The 14,561-nt window shown below is 37.9% G+C and overlaps 2 long non-coding RNA genes across 2 annotated transcripts in view; one reads left to right on the top strand and one right to left on the bottom strand.

Moving 5' to 3' along the window:
- LOC148758755 (uncharacterized) overlaps positions 1 to 8,654 on the top strand; it is a 28,866-nt gene extending 20,212 nt beyond the window's left edge. The window contains exon 3 of the long non-coding RNA XR_016020176.1: positions 5,344 to 8,654. This is a non-coding gene — a long non-coding RNA (uncharacterized LOC148758755). The remainder of the gene's footprint in view (positions 1 to 5,343) is intronic.
- Positions 1 to 14,561, bottom strand: part of LOC141571714 (uncharacterized) — a 229,241-nt gene that overhangs the window by 1,542 nt on the left and 213,138 nt on the right. The window lies entirely within an intron of this gene.

Genomic DNA, 14,561 nt, shown 5'->3' with positions numbered 1-14,561 from the left:
ATCCCTCTAGAAATGTTTTATGTGCCTATAAGCATATAAATCTGTGTGTATAGGTTTACAGATGGAATCAAACTATATCCACTATTTACCATAAAGATATTTTTAACTTAAAAGTATATCTTAAGATCTTCCTATGATTTTAAAGAATTCATTCTATTGTATAGGTAACATCACAATTTATTGATAAGGTTTCTAGCTACTGACATTTGATTTCTAGGGCTTTTTTTTCCCCTCTTACAAAGAAAACTGGAATAAGAGCCTTTGAATATAAGATGTGTACTTTTATAAATAAAGATAAATTCCTAGCAATGATGACACAGTAGACCATTTTAATAATACTTGAATAACAGAGTTAAAATGCACATTTAATGAGATTATTTGAGGCAGATTTTTAAGATGTGTATCTCCCGGATCCTCACTTGACATCAAGTCTTCTTAGAGATTAAATTAATGCATATAGCTTTGTAGCTAAGAGTTTAGCATGTTGGAATCCCATCATTTACTAGTAAGACAAGTTACTTAAGCTCTCTAAGCCTAGTCATGCCTAACGGGGCTATTGTAAGAATCAAATGAGATGTTAAAAGTAAACATTTTGCACAGTAGCATTTAGCATCGGTAACCTCTCAATAAATGTCAACAATAAATAGTTAATAATTATCTGGTAATAATGATTATTCTTGAGGAACACTAGACGATGGCTTCCCAAATTTCCAATTTTTAATATTGATATAAGAAGTTTCAATTATTCATTTACATGGTGTATATTACCTTCTATGTCTCAAGACTATTAATTCTTCTTTTGAAATTTTTTATACCCAAGTTTCAAATATCTTGTCATTTTTTTCACAGAACTATTTCTCAAACAATGATATAGTTTTCATCATCTTGCTTTAGGTCTTTGCCTGGTCTGGGATAGGGCTGGGCACACATTTCTTGTGGAATATGTTCTACAGCTGGTGGTGGAGAAACAAACGATCTCTTTTAAGATAATGCTCACTGAGCATTTAGTAAGGAGCAAAGTAAAGACTGCAAGAATATCTCAGGATGTTCACCATATTTGCTGGAAGGCAAGCCCTCCCTGGACTTTTAGGGGGTTTGTGTTCTCAAATCCTCAAGCTAGAAACCAGAGCCCTGAAAGCCAGGCTCCTCTACAGCCTGTGACGGGGCTCTGCCCCTCAGGTGCCCCTTTGTTGAAGAGGGAATTGAGAAGCAGGAGTGTACGGAATATTTAATTTATTTATATTTTTTCTGGTGAGGGTGACAGTGACAGCTGGAGCTCCTGGCAGCAAGAGCGGAGCTTCTTCTGGACTTGGGTTGTCTCTGCCCAGTGGCCGTGGCCATGGAGTCTTCTTTGGAGCCACGCGTGGTGGTGTTTAGGCTCTGCCCCGAGCTGCACGCTTCCAAGCCTGGCACTTCGGCTCTCCGGCAGCAGCTCTGAGTGCTGTCCAGTTCCTTTGCTGCTTAAACAGGCCAAAGGAGTTCTGTTATTTATAACTGAGTATCTAAAATCCCAATTTTCCCAAAATCCAAACTCCTTCCACTTCCTCATTTCATTGTGTAACTATTTGGTCCTACCAATTGCTCAGGCTCCAAATCCTGGCGTTATCTTTGACGTCACTCTCTTTCTCAACAGCGGCGTAATTGGCCTTTCTACATATGCTCTGAGCCCCCATGGCTTAGTGCCACCACAGTTACTAGCGTGATCTTTCAAAAAGTAAGTCTGAATATGTCATTCCTCAGAATCCTAAGTGGATGTCTCCCATGTCACTGCATAAAGTCAAATCCTACCATTACCTATAAGAGGCCACTCCCTTGTTACCCTGACTTTATCAAGTAGCCATTGCCTTCTTCATTTACTGCCCTCCACACGCACAGGCCCCAGGTCGACAATGTCTCAAATGATCCAACAGCCTGTGACAGCAGCTCCCATCATACTGCCCTCTTGTTGGTCTCAGAACACACCCAGCTCACTGTTACCTCAGGGCCTTCTCCTGCCTGGAGCTCCCCTGCCTCTAAGATACACACACTCCCAAATTTCCAAATTATTTAATCCCTTATTTCATTAGATGACTTTCCTAATCTCTCTAAGTTTAACTGCCCTCTCCACCCCATCACACTCAGCTTGTTACTTCTCTTACCCTTTGTTTTTTTTCCACATTTCTTACCATCCAAAATATACTTATTTGTGTCTTGTGTGTCGCTCTACCCATTAGAATACAAGCTCCATGAGGCCAGAGACTTTGGTTCCTGCTATATCCTCAGAGTCTAGAATGTTTCCTAGCTCATAGTAAAAACTCAAAAAATATTTATTGAGTAATTAAATAAATGAATGAATAAGTATGAGTGCACGTGGCATTCTCTGCTCTGAGAGTTTATAAAGAGGTTATTACCAGTCTCTCAAAGAACTATTGTAGAAGCAGTCACCTTAATGGAAATCAGTCAGAAGTCTTGAAGAAAATGATTGATTTTTGTCTACATTACTTTATGGAAATGAAATGTCTTATAAGATTTACTAAGGTCTCTCTGAAGGCTTTCATCAACTTAGTCAGAGATGTCTATGGTATGATTTAAGGGGCATATTATGGGATTATCTTCCCAAAACAATTATTTTCTCTGGTCTATCATAATGTCTAAAATTCATAACACCCATTCTTTTATTTATTCCACAAATATGTCAGGCCCTGTTCTAATAAGTTGGAATAAAGCCATCTATAAGTAAAAGTCCTACACTTGTGCAGGTAACATTTTATTTGGGGACAGACAATAAAGAAAGAAACACATACACAGCAAGTGTTAGGTGGTAATAAGTGCCAAGAACATTAAAACAGGTGAAGGAGAGAGAGTGGTATGGATGGTTGTGTGTGGCTTTTAGATGGGGCAGTTGAAGAAGTCACTGTTGAGGAGGTGATATGTAGGTGGAGGCCTGAATGAGGTATTGGAGGAAGCTCTGCAGACAGTATTCAAGTCAGTCTTGAAAACATCGCAATAAAAGGAAAGTGAAGTGACCCCTGGCTGTCCTGGAGATGAAACCTAGGCATCTGCCAAAATCTTGGAGTTTGTGTTTTAGCCTAAAATCCACGCACAATGGTTTACTCTACACTATAATGTGTATACTTTATTTTAAAAATGATTTGTTATAGACATGAATAAGTTATGTGACCTTGAGGTTCTTGTTACATATATCTCAAAATTGTGAGGATGTACTCTACAGTGAAAATCATTGGTGAAGTTTTCAGTCATGTATGGGCCTGTGCAGGGGCTTGTCCCAGAGTCAATCATTAGAAGTTACGTTTTTAAAATTGTTATACAGAAAATGAAAATGAACAACAGAGGTGAGGGAGTATGCAGCTATAATTTTTATTTGTCCCTACTTCCAATTTTTTAACTATTGGATTTTTGGCTGTAGCATTCTGGTTTGATGAAAAGAACCCTGGTTTTAGTTATGTTTTCTCAAAGCCAAATTCAAGTCATACTTCAGGATATTTGGATTATTCTCCCGCCAACATTTGGCTGGTTGGGTGAATTCTATATTTTCATCTAATGTTTGTGTTTCGTGCAGAAAATTGTGTAGAAGTTACAACTATCAAATGTCTTATTTTATATTTTATTTTTTATTTTATTTATATACCAACTGTGTGCCTTTCACTAAACCCTATAAGTTACTCTGTGTCTCACATATGCAACCTGTGAAATGAGGATAATATCTGATGAGTATCTTCTCTTAGAAATACTCTAAAAGCATAGTTTATGCTCTCAGAGGGAAAAAGACACGCTACATTTAAAGCCTTATTAATCCCATTTTCTAAGCATAGTTTGTATGTCTCTATATGCTTCAATGGGTAGTCTAAGATTATGGGAAAATGGGGAATATAGAAAAGTTGTGTGCAGCTTCTAGGAAGAAACATTTGAGGGAGGAGATGCGTCTTTCTTTTGGCCTTTTTCTTATCTGCTGAGCATAGTCAGTGTGAATGGGGCCATCTGGTAGCACGATGTGCCATAAGGAAGAAAGCAACGTGACCGAAGGACTCTGGATGGTGGACGTGGGGAATCGTCCGTGCTTTGCCTGGACTGCCTACCTCAGGTCATCCTCCATATGAGAAATATATATTTTTTTCTTACGTAAACCACAGTCATTTCGGACTTTTCTGTGTTGTAGCCAAACCTAATCCTAACTAATGCACATCTGTCATTTGCATGTGTTTAGAGCTTATAAAAGCACTATGTCTAAGTTATCTCATTTCACTTCTTCAACAATCCTATGAACTGTAAGAAACAAGAATTGTCATTCCCATTGTTCAGTCAAAGAAAATGACCTTTTAGGAAAGACTTGCTCATGGTAATAACTAGTAAGTAGAGACTCTGGATCAAAGAGAAGTTCGGTGTCTTTGGACAACAAATCACTTGCAGAGATGTGCAGACACAGAAACAGTACACAGTCTTAGAGTAAGACAGACCTGACTTCAAATTTGTTTGCCTAGCTCTCTTTGCTTTAGGCAAATTACTTACCTTTTCTGACCCTCATTTCATCATCTGCAAGGTGGATAAACAATACCTCTAGGGATTGAAAATTCCCAATGAGATAAGGTTCGTGCAGCTCCAGGTCTGGGATAGAGAACTCTTATTGTGGGCAGATGCTTATTACTTTAAAGAGTATTCAGATATGGGAAGAAAGGAGTGGAAGGGAGAGGAAAGACTGGGAAATCTGCTTCATCTTGAAGTTCTATGTATCTGTAAAGAATTTGAAACATTTTTTTATTTCTTTCTGATTCAAAAGACCCAGATTAGTGGGCCTGGATATGACCAAGTATCTTCTGTCCTCTGAACATCTTAAAGGTATTTTTTCATGTCTTTATTTGGGGAGAAATGTCACAGAAAAATATATTTTGCTTTCAAAATTCTCACAAGGCTCAAGAAGATGGGAAAGCACAAATTTCAAAGCAATTTTTAAATTTCCCTTAAAAACATAAGAGTGGGAAATCCTAGAGTAGCATGTTGAATTTTGTTTCTCAAATACTGTTTGAATGCATGCATAAAGTTTGTGATATCAGGTAGGTGTTGGATAATGGAGATTTATAAGCTTGTAGGGGGTGCTGAGGTTTATTAATTTCTTGAGCAGCCATTTTAGTCAGGATCAATGAAGCACTGTCTGTTGATTCCCCCAATAATTTGAGTGAACACGTTGGTATTATCTGATCCAGATTCTGGTGTAAGTTAGAGCCAATCCAGACCATAAATGTGTGAAGGGTCCAAATAATAATGTGAATCTGAATTTGTTGCAGGATGCATTGGCATCTATGAATCTGTCAGCAATAAGTTTTCTTTTGTTTGTTTTCTCTTTTTCAGACTCAAGCAGATGAGAAATACATCATTCAAGTCCCTCAGACCTTTATGCAAAGTTATCCTGATGTACACATAGACATGACCTTGTGATAAGTTGATGTTTATTTCATTCCTATTCTGAAGAATTGGCTAGATCAATGAGTCACACAATTTATGTATGCCAGTATTAGGCAGTATTTGTTTGATGGGAAGGACTCTGATAATTCAACTTAACGTCTCACCACACCTCTCACCATGACACAGCAGAAGAGCCCAGAGCAACAGCTGTTGAAATAACTGCACTCTTCCTGCTCTTCTGACATTTCCAAGGTGAAATTTGATTACAACTAGCAATGCAGAATTATGGGCAAAATGATGAAGTGCAGAGACCAGGAAAGATTAAGAGACAAAAATAACAAGATGGTGAGGCAGTCTACATTACATTCCCTTATCAGGCAGTGAGAAGTAGGCTAAGGAGCCTGCTGAAAAATACCTCCTTGCTTTCAGGACGTAAAAGATACTTTCAGACCTGGTCACGTCAGGATACTTCACAGCTCAGGCGCTGACCTGCATGATTCCTCTGAGGTGCTTAACCTCACAGGCAGACTCAAATTCAACTACAAGAAATTTTCTGAGAAAATAAAATGAGAAATTCTAAGTGTATGTACCCTTATTTATGTGCCATTTGAGAAATGTTTTGGATACAAGTCATATATCTCCTCCTACAATTCAACTTCAATCACATTTGAGCAGTTACTCAAAGTTCAGCATACTCGAATTAGTTTTTTACTTTAAAGTAGTATTTCTTTCTGAATATATTCCTTCCTCCTATGATTTATTACTAAATTTGTTGTTGCGAGCTATTTTCTTTTTAAACTAACACTCAGAGTAAGTTTCAGGAGTTTCCCTTCTGAAGCCTTACTGCCTAGGGAAAGATAAGCAATATTAATGATCATAATACATGTATATATGCATATAATATGTGTGTGTATAATGTCGTATAACTTACAAAGCACTTTTCACACACATTGTCTCAATTCATCTTATATACAATAATAACACCCAATCCTCCTTTTCTTCTTCCTATTTATCATGAGGTGGGCACTGTGCTAAGAGGTCCCCATGCAGTGTCTTTAGAGATGAAAGAGTTAAAAAAGAAAGGCAATTAGGAAATGTATTTTGATATATATATAGGGGACCATGAAGGGTAGTTGAACAAACACTAAAATAGGCATGAGGGATGCCCACTCTGCTGTTTATATCAACTTATCTGGCTTTGGATAAGTGAGAATCTCTTTGGACCTCAGTTTCCTCATAGGCAAAATTAGATTAACATACACCTGCCTTGACTCCCTCACAGAGTTACTCTGGGGATCAAATTACATGAAATGAGAGAAAATATTTTGTGGTTTGCCAAATGAAGAATAAATATTTTTATTGATATTTTTTCTTGCACTTGACTTCTGTCAACATTTGTAACATTGACCTAAACAGAAGCCTCAGTCTATTGAAGAATGGAAAAGATAAACATTGTTAGAACTGTATTAGCATGCTCTAATAGTCTCTTGGCCATTTTACTTCTCTAATAATCATTATATACAGTCATTTGTCTGGCAGCCAGATACCTAAATTACAATCGAGTGAGAGCTGAACTCAGAGGAAACCTGGGTCTTACAAGATCTTCTACAAATCAGGGTTTTCTCTATTTATTTCTCTCAAGGTGAAGTCTGCAGACAACTTGCATGCAAATCTCATGGCATGATTACAAACATATCTGACTTCTGCACGGCACTTTTACCCATTGAATCAGAAGTTGGGGGGGAGGATGGGGAGGGCAGAAACCTGCCTTCTTAGGAAAGCATGCCAGCAGAGGCTTAGGCCCACTGCAAGAACCCAGAACTTACTGGCTGAAGTTTGCAAGTGGTAAGAGAACATTTGGTCTTCATTTGTTTCCAGCAGTAACAAGATATCTCTATCAACATTATATTAAAAACAGATATGTGTCCTTATATGAAATAAAAGCAGCACTCCATTGGTGTGCAAAATGTGACTTCGCTTTCTTGAAAGCACTTTGAACTAATGTTTTCTCAGCTTTCTCTAATTGGATGGTGCATTCATAAGAGAACTTTGGAAAGAGTATTCTATTCCATTGTTAGTTCTGGCCTCCACTCAAGAAACAATCTCATAAGCAGTAAAATTGATAACCAACCAGTAATTCTCCAAGTTAGGAGGCCTCAACTCATTTCAAGCAATATTAAATTTCTTAAGATGTTAGTAATCTGCATTTTATGTAGAAAAAAATAAAAGAGGTTTTTTGAAAAATCTGTAGAGGTTTTGCCTTTGGCATTCAATGACTATGGAATAATGTAATGCTATTTCAGAAGCTATAGGTATGTCATCAATTAGCTTCATGGAACATAGAAGTCAAAGAGATTAATCGGTATTTATTCAACACTCATTTACAGAGCAACAACTATGTTCCTGGCACTGGTCGAGGTTTAGGGCTAGAGGAATAAATAAAGCAAAGGTTCCTTAGCATTTATAGTCTAGCAGGAAAGGCAAAAAATAAAGAAAAAGCTAATATTTAATATTGCTCACATATCAAATGGCACATTAAGAAGATGATAAGAACAATGCAAAACGGTTTACTTTGAATCTACTATGCTGAATTTTAAAATTCTGAAAACCGCAAAATTAGAAAAAAATCCACTTAATCACACATATGTATGATCACCTTTACGATACAGTCAACATACATAGTCACAATTGATCTCTGTGTTTCCCTGAGGCACAATCCTGTCTCCTTGTCATTCCTGACCTTCTTCCACAACTGCAGTCCTATGTAATGATGCTCAAAAAAGCAGCCAATCAGGAGATTTGTTTTCTGTTCCCTTTTAGCACTTCTAACTCAGGCTCCCAAACCAGTTTGAACCGGATAGAGCATCAGAGCCTTCTCTGGATTCCACCCAGAGTCTATGGATGTTCCGTTAGCTTCAAGACTGCAACTAATACCCACGTGTACCAGCCAAAACAACACCTTTCCCCTCTGCTATGTTACTCATATTTAGAGTTGTAATATGACCCCACCTGAAAGCCCTGTCGCAGAAATTTCTTGAAAAAGAACATGCAGTTTTATCTGTCCCTGTTAGTTTGGGAGAGGTTGATAAAACAAAACCCAAATAATCCATCAACAACTATCTATTTTCTTTGCATAACTTGTCATTATTTTAGACCAAAGTGGGGAGCCATGTATTTTTCAGAAATATGTCGCAGCAGAGAGGATGGTGCTATCCTGATCAAAATTAGTTTAGTACGTGTGTTTTGGGTTTGATTTAATTTTCCATAGTTGAATTTCTGTTTATAAAAACATTTTTTCTCTGAGGGGAAAACACATGTGAAAGTTAAACCTCACACGGATTACCTAATTACCTACAAATTGCAGCCTTCAGCAATTTGTAACAAAAGAACACCATCACTTCATGCTAAACTATGAAAACTGATTCCATTTTCATAATATTCATGTTATTCCTCTGAATAGTGCTATTAGAAGAAATCCCAGAAGCAAACACAGGACAAATTGTAGAGCAGTAGTGTAGAAGTGGCTTCTAGTCATCATTGAACATGAGTGGGAAAAATAAATCGACGATGAAACTCTCCACTTCTGCTGACCAGAGCTGTCAGTTTTAAAGCCAGGTAAATATCAAGTGAACTGCAAGAGAAGTTGCACAGCAGCTGAGAGAGTGACGGTAAACCTACCATGGCTGAGACACTTGGATATACCAGAAGTACAGGAATTTGATTTGGAAATCCAGATTACATATCTGAGACTGTCGGTGTTCCAGAGTCTAACTCCTTGGCGGAGAGTGGAGCTGAGTGTGCACATCGCATAGGCGGATGACAGCAAACAACCTCTGGGCAAGCAACTAACCTCCCAGCTGAAGGCACAGAGCTGCTTCGAAGGGCATGTCCTAGGGACAGTGCCTGGGCAGGCAGGCATGATGCTAGCAGAGAGAAAGGGCTGGAGTTTGGGGTTTTCGTCATCATTGTATGTGTTTTTAATGATAAAAAATGAATTTTTGAAAGTTGATTGGCTTTTCAGCTGAGGTCTCATTATTAGACAGGCAGGCTGGCAGGCTGGCAATCGATGTCATCCTCAGCTTGTGACCCTCGGAAAGTGGAACTGGGGTATAAATCATCACTTAGCAAAAGTTTCGTGTGCTGCTCTTCTCCTTGTCCTTTCTTTGTCCTGAGGCTGCTTTGCCAAACACTCCATCGTCAAGCGCTGCTTTTAGGAGAAGAGGCTCTGCACCTTGTAGAAGGAACAGCTGAAGGAAAGGACATCTCAGAGGGCAGCTGGGCCTGAGCTACTTTGGAGCCATGCCTCATGGCCCAGATCTGCAAGTTTTCGGTATAGAACAGAGAAGATTTCCGCTGTACACTTAACACCATCTCCTTGTTGCTACATTATCTGAGTCCAAAAAAATCACTGCTTTCATCAGCCACTTACTCTAAGGAGTGACTTTAATAAGACCGTGCCCTGGGCCTGTAGCTACTTCAGACCTGGGGTTTTGTTTCACACACATGTAGAAGGCTCAAGAATTGCAGAATCAAACAGTTGGTGTGTCCCTCTACTGTATAGCCTCCATATGTGAATATACTTATCTGCTGTTAAACAAGGAGTCTTACCCAGGCTGAAACCCTAAGCATGTGTCATACTGAAAGAAAATGTTTACAGGCATCTTTCCCTGAGTATCATTTAAAAGAAAATGATTGCCATTATTTTAAGAGGAAATAGAAATTTTTTTCATACCGAGCCATGGTACGAAATATACTTTTGCATCTCAGATTTAAGACTGATGTAAGTTTCTTTGTCTCACTGTTTACTGCCCTGGCTTGTACCCTAGATGTTTTTATCCCATTATCAGGTTCAGATCAAGAATGAGGTGCATTCAAGCTGTGCTCCTACTCTGCCAGGAGGATAATCCCCTAATGACCTGTCAGCATTTTCATCTCAGCGAGTTTGACCTTTCAGAAACAGAGGTTGCTTTACATTTGCACAAAATAACCTTGGGGACAAATATAACCCGAGTTTGGGGTGTCATCATTGCCTGCAGTTCCTAGCCTTCCTTTCCTAATGTGGACATTGCAAACACAGCAACTCTTCAAAGTGGTATTTAGTTCTGAAAACATTTTGAGTTAGGGCTATTTTGCATAATTCTATTAAAAAGCTTATAGCTCAGCTTTGAAAAATATTTGAGAAAATGTGATTTGGGGGAGAGAGTCTTATCTTTTGGCCCAGAAGGTGTCTCATGGAACTAAGCTTGTTACTGTTAGGAGTGTATGGAAGCACCAAAAACGGAAAAATCGGGAGACTTGAGGGGCTTCTTTGATCTATGTTCAAGTCCCCAGTGGTCCGAAGTTTAAGATAGAGATGGATTTCCTGTTTCTTTCACTGTATTGCAAACTTAAAACTTGGAGTCCTTATTACAATGATAGGAAACGCAGGTGTGTTTCTCTAGATTTTAAAATGTAATTTATTGGCTCCTTTCAATTGAGGACAGTTCATCTGGGTGTCATTACAGACTTGAGATCTTGCATAGATCAAATGACTCTGTCATCATGCCTATTTTGATCATATGATGCTGCCATCATTCACAGGTTGACAGCAGTCTGGCATACATTTTTCATATTCAGCTTCTAAGCTAGTACATAAGGAACCAAACACCTTCAACAGTGTAAATGGTACAAAACCAATTGCAATTAAAATGCCTCTTAGTGTATGTAGCACAAGTTTCCCTTAAACTGGCTGCTGCTCCAGGAACTGAGGGCTGCACGTGCAGACGGTGGCAGGCTGTCAGGAAAGTTTCATGAAGACTGTAACTGCACTGTTGCTGGAGAGTTCACACAGCCTTCAGAAGCAACCATTCTAGAACTTGCCAGATCTTTAAAGCGTGCCCTCCTCTATCAGAAACCATGTTTCATCCAGACATACTGGAGTCAGGGAACCTACCCTGACATGTATCTTCATTTTCATTCCTTATTCACCTGAATTGTTGCCAGGATCAGAATAAGACTCTAAGAGCCTCTAGCTGTTAAGTATATAAACAAAAGTACAATTTTATATTTTGAATTAACAACAACAACTATATATATATATATGCTGATAGCATAACAACTATTGTTTTCTAGATGATTTCTTGATTATAAAATTCTGTGTGAATTCATTAAAGTGGAATTCATTCCTGATGTTTATTTATGTCTATAGGTTAATCCAGCAGTGACTATTGTCATAGCATTGAGTTAGTGGCCATATTTTTGCCCCACAATCTCTTCTGCCCACCAGCATAGTAAGATGACTCATACTTGCTTTTCAATATTGAAGATTTTCCTGAGTCCTAATTGTATTTTACATCTAATTAAGTCTTCTTCGAGATATTTGTGTGATTCTCCTTCTCTAACTGACCTTAGTTTGCGTTCATCTTTGCTGACAAGTGACCTTCCTTACCACGTTTTTCGCCCATCTTGCTCTCCAACTCCAAATTCCATTAAATCAAATTTTAACTTATTTAGATAAATAACATTTAGGAAAGCTTATATGTCTTTTTTTAAAAAGCAATTTAACTGGTAATGGTTCTGGGAAATTATATACATCTGGCTATCCATACCTAAATGCATATATGGTGCTTTGGTGCATATATATATATTATAAGCAAAATTCATATGCTCAAGGTTATTTGGACAGAAGTAGAACTCTGTTAATTAGAGTTGCCTTTTTAGGATTGATGCCTGAGAATTATGTTCTTATTATGTGTTACACAGACATAGTTATGTTACTGTACCTGACATGGGGCAAAAATTTATACTGTTCAGCCAAAATTGCCCCCTAAGGATACAGAGAACAAAGCAACAAAAAGTCCTAATCAGATTACGGTTTAATGAACCAGCCTCAGGCCAGTTGTGAACTCACAAATGCCAAGCCATTCCAATGAATAGACAGTGAAGCAAACCTTGTAGAACAAAAAGTCTTCTCAATTATTTGTGTTCTTTTGGTAGCTGTAATTACAGGGTATTTTTCATTGTCTGTTATAGCTTGTCCCCATACTGGTTATGTTTTTAAGTTGTGGTTTTGTTCTCTGTTGTAAGGTAGTAATGACAATCATTAAAATGGGCAAAATTTCCTTCTGAAATATATAAAGGATAATAGATATGTATGTTTCAACTTAACTAGAATTTTTAGATGAATGGCAGTTCAAGGTTAATTTTTATATAAGTTAGTACAGCCATTACTATACTTAAAATACACCACACACAATATACCACATTATAAATTATATAGTTAATTTAAAAAATATATCAGAAAATCTCATCATTAAAATATTTATATATTTGCCCTTTATTCCTAAGTACAAATTTTTAAGGAAACGTGTTTTTTTGTGATAACTAAAACAATATGTGTTTGTTTTAGAAGAGATGGAAAATACACAAAAATAAAAGAACGTCCGTAAGAATGCCCCATAATCTGACAACCCAAAGATACCCATTCTGTTAACTAGAAGTGGGTAGTTAACTCTGTTAAATAGGTACATGGATCCTACTTCTAGTCTTTTTCCTATGCATTTTATTTTTAGAAATCATAATACTGTAACTGTTTTATAACTTTAAATATATATGTTTAATTTTTTTTGGCCAGTTACTGTTCTTCCACATTGCATTTTACATAGTATACATTGTATAGTATTTAGTCATATGGATACTAAAATTTCAAAAATGACTCATAGACCTGACAAGAGTTACAGTGGGTATCTACAGGTTCAGGCCATAGCTGCTGTGTCAGGTTTGTGTTTGGGACTTCAGCATCTTATTTAAACCAGAGCTCTTTTATTATTATTCTTTGCTTTAAGTACCTTTGGCTGGTCAGGCTTTTTTCTATTTGTTATGTTCCATGTGGAAGGCCCCACTATTGCCCATTGTTTTATATCAGCCTATTTCATGCATTTCAGTTTCCCACCTGAATTTGCCACCTTTGGTGTAGAATGTACACGAGTCAAGGTAAACATTCAAAGAATTTAAAAAATAGTTGAAAATGACTTTTTTGAAATGTCAGTCACAGTTTAAGTGGAAGCTACGTTGTTTTTGGTGGTGGTGTTGTTTTTGCCACTATTAAGCACGACTATTTCATCCCATGTAACTAGCATGATTGGTCCTCTGTGCTGTCAAATAGCTGTATGTGTGTTATTTGGAAAGGAAAGAAAACAAGAAATTAGGAATGTGGGTCCTGATGGCTTGGGCTTAGTTCTCTTGGCAGCACTTTACCTAAAAGTCGCTGTTTGTGTTTCATCTTAGACAGGGTAGGCCATGCTATAGTAACACATTAATCCTGAAATCTCTGTGCCTCAGTATAAAACGTTTATTTGCTGCTTATTTGCAGTCTCACATAGAGACTGATGGAGATTGACAGGGACGCTATGTCATCCATGACTCAGCAACACAGGCTCTCTCTATCTTGTGATGATGCTATCTAAAGATGTGGCTTCCAAAGTTGTTGCTATAGGGGAGGAAAGGGATGTAAAGTCACACCAGCTCTTAATGGCCTCAGTCCAGAAATGACATGTGTCTCCACTGCTCCCAACCCCTTGGATAAAACTAGTAGTAACATGAAGGGGGGAAAGGCTAAGAAGGGTCATGAGTGCATGTATATTTGATGAGTGCAATCTGTGCCACCTTATCCCATAGCAAACCACAGAAACAAAATTAGTACCTTTTCTCAGTGAACTAGAACAGTGAATCAAAAGAATCATTGAGATCTGAGAATCATGAGTAATGAATAAGTCCATTAAGACCTGAGAACCAGAACAGTCTGAAGAGTACTAATGGCCAGAGTGGGAACAGACTGACAACATGGCTACTGGATAGTGTTAACGGGATAGAATGAGGGCAGATGTGGCCCTTGACCGATGACTTCATGCCCCTGCCTTGCATTCTTTGGAAGTGTTGTTCCCAAACCTGGTTACTCAGGAGTAGGACACTTTAAAAAGAACTTTAGAAAATATGGAGTTATGGCTGCACCGGAGACCTAATGAATCAGTATCTCCTAAAGAATATCCTATATATATTGTATTTTATAAACTCTTCCTGATCATTCTGACGTAGCCAGGACTTGAGAGGAAAGAGGTAGAAGATATCCTTAGGAGGGATCAATGAAAGAGTGAAACTTAGAACGGTATTGAGAAGAGCCACATAAG

The sequence above is a fragment of the Rhinolophus sinicus genome, chromosome 2 (assembly GCF_057876585.1).
Source record: "Rhinolophus sinicus isolate RSI-liver-muscle chromosome 2, RSI-T2T, whole genome shotgun sequence".
NCBI classification, from domain to species: domain Eukaryota; kingdom Metazoa; phylum Chordata; class Mammalia; order Chiroptera; family Rhinolophidae; genus Rhinolophus; species Rhinolophus sinicus.
This window is presented reverse-complemented; position numbering and strand designations above follow the sequence as displayed.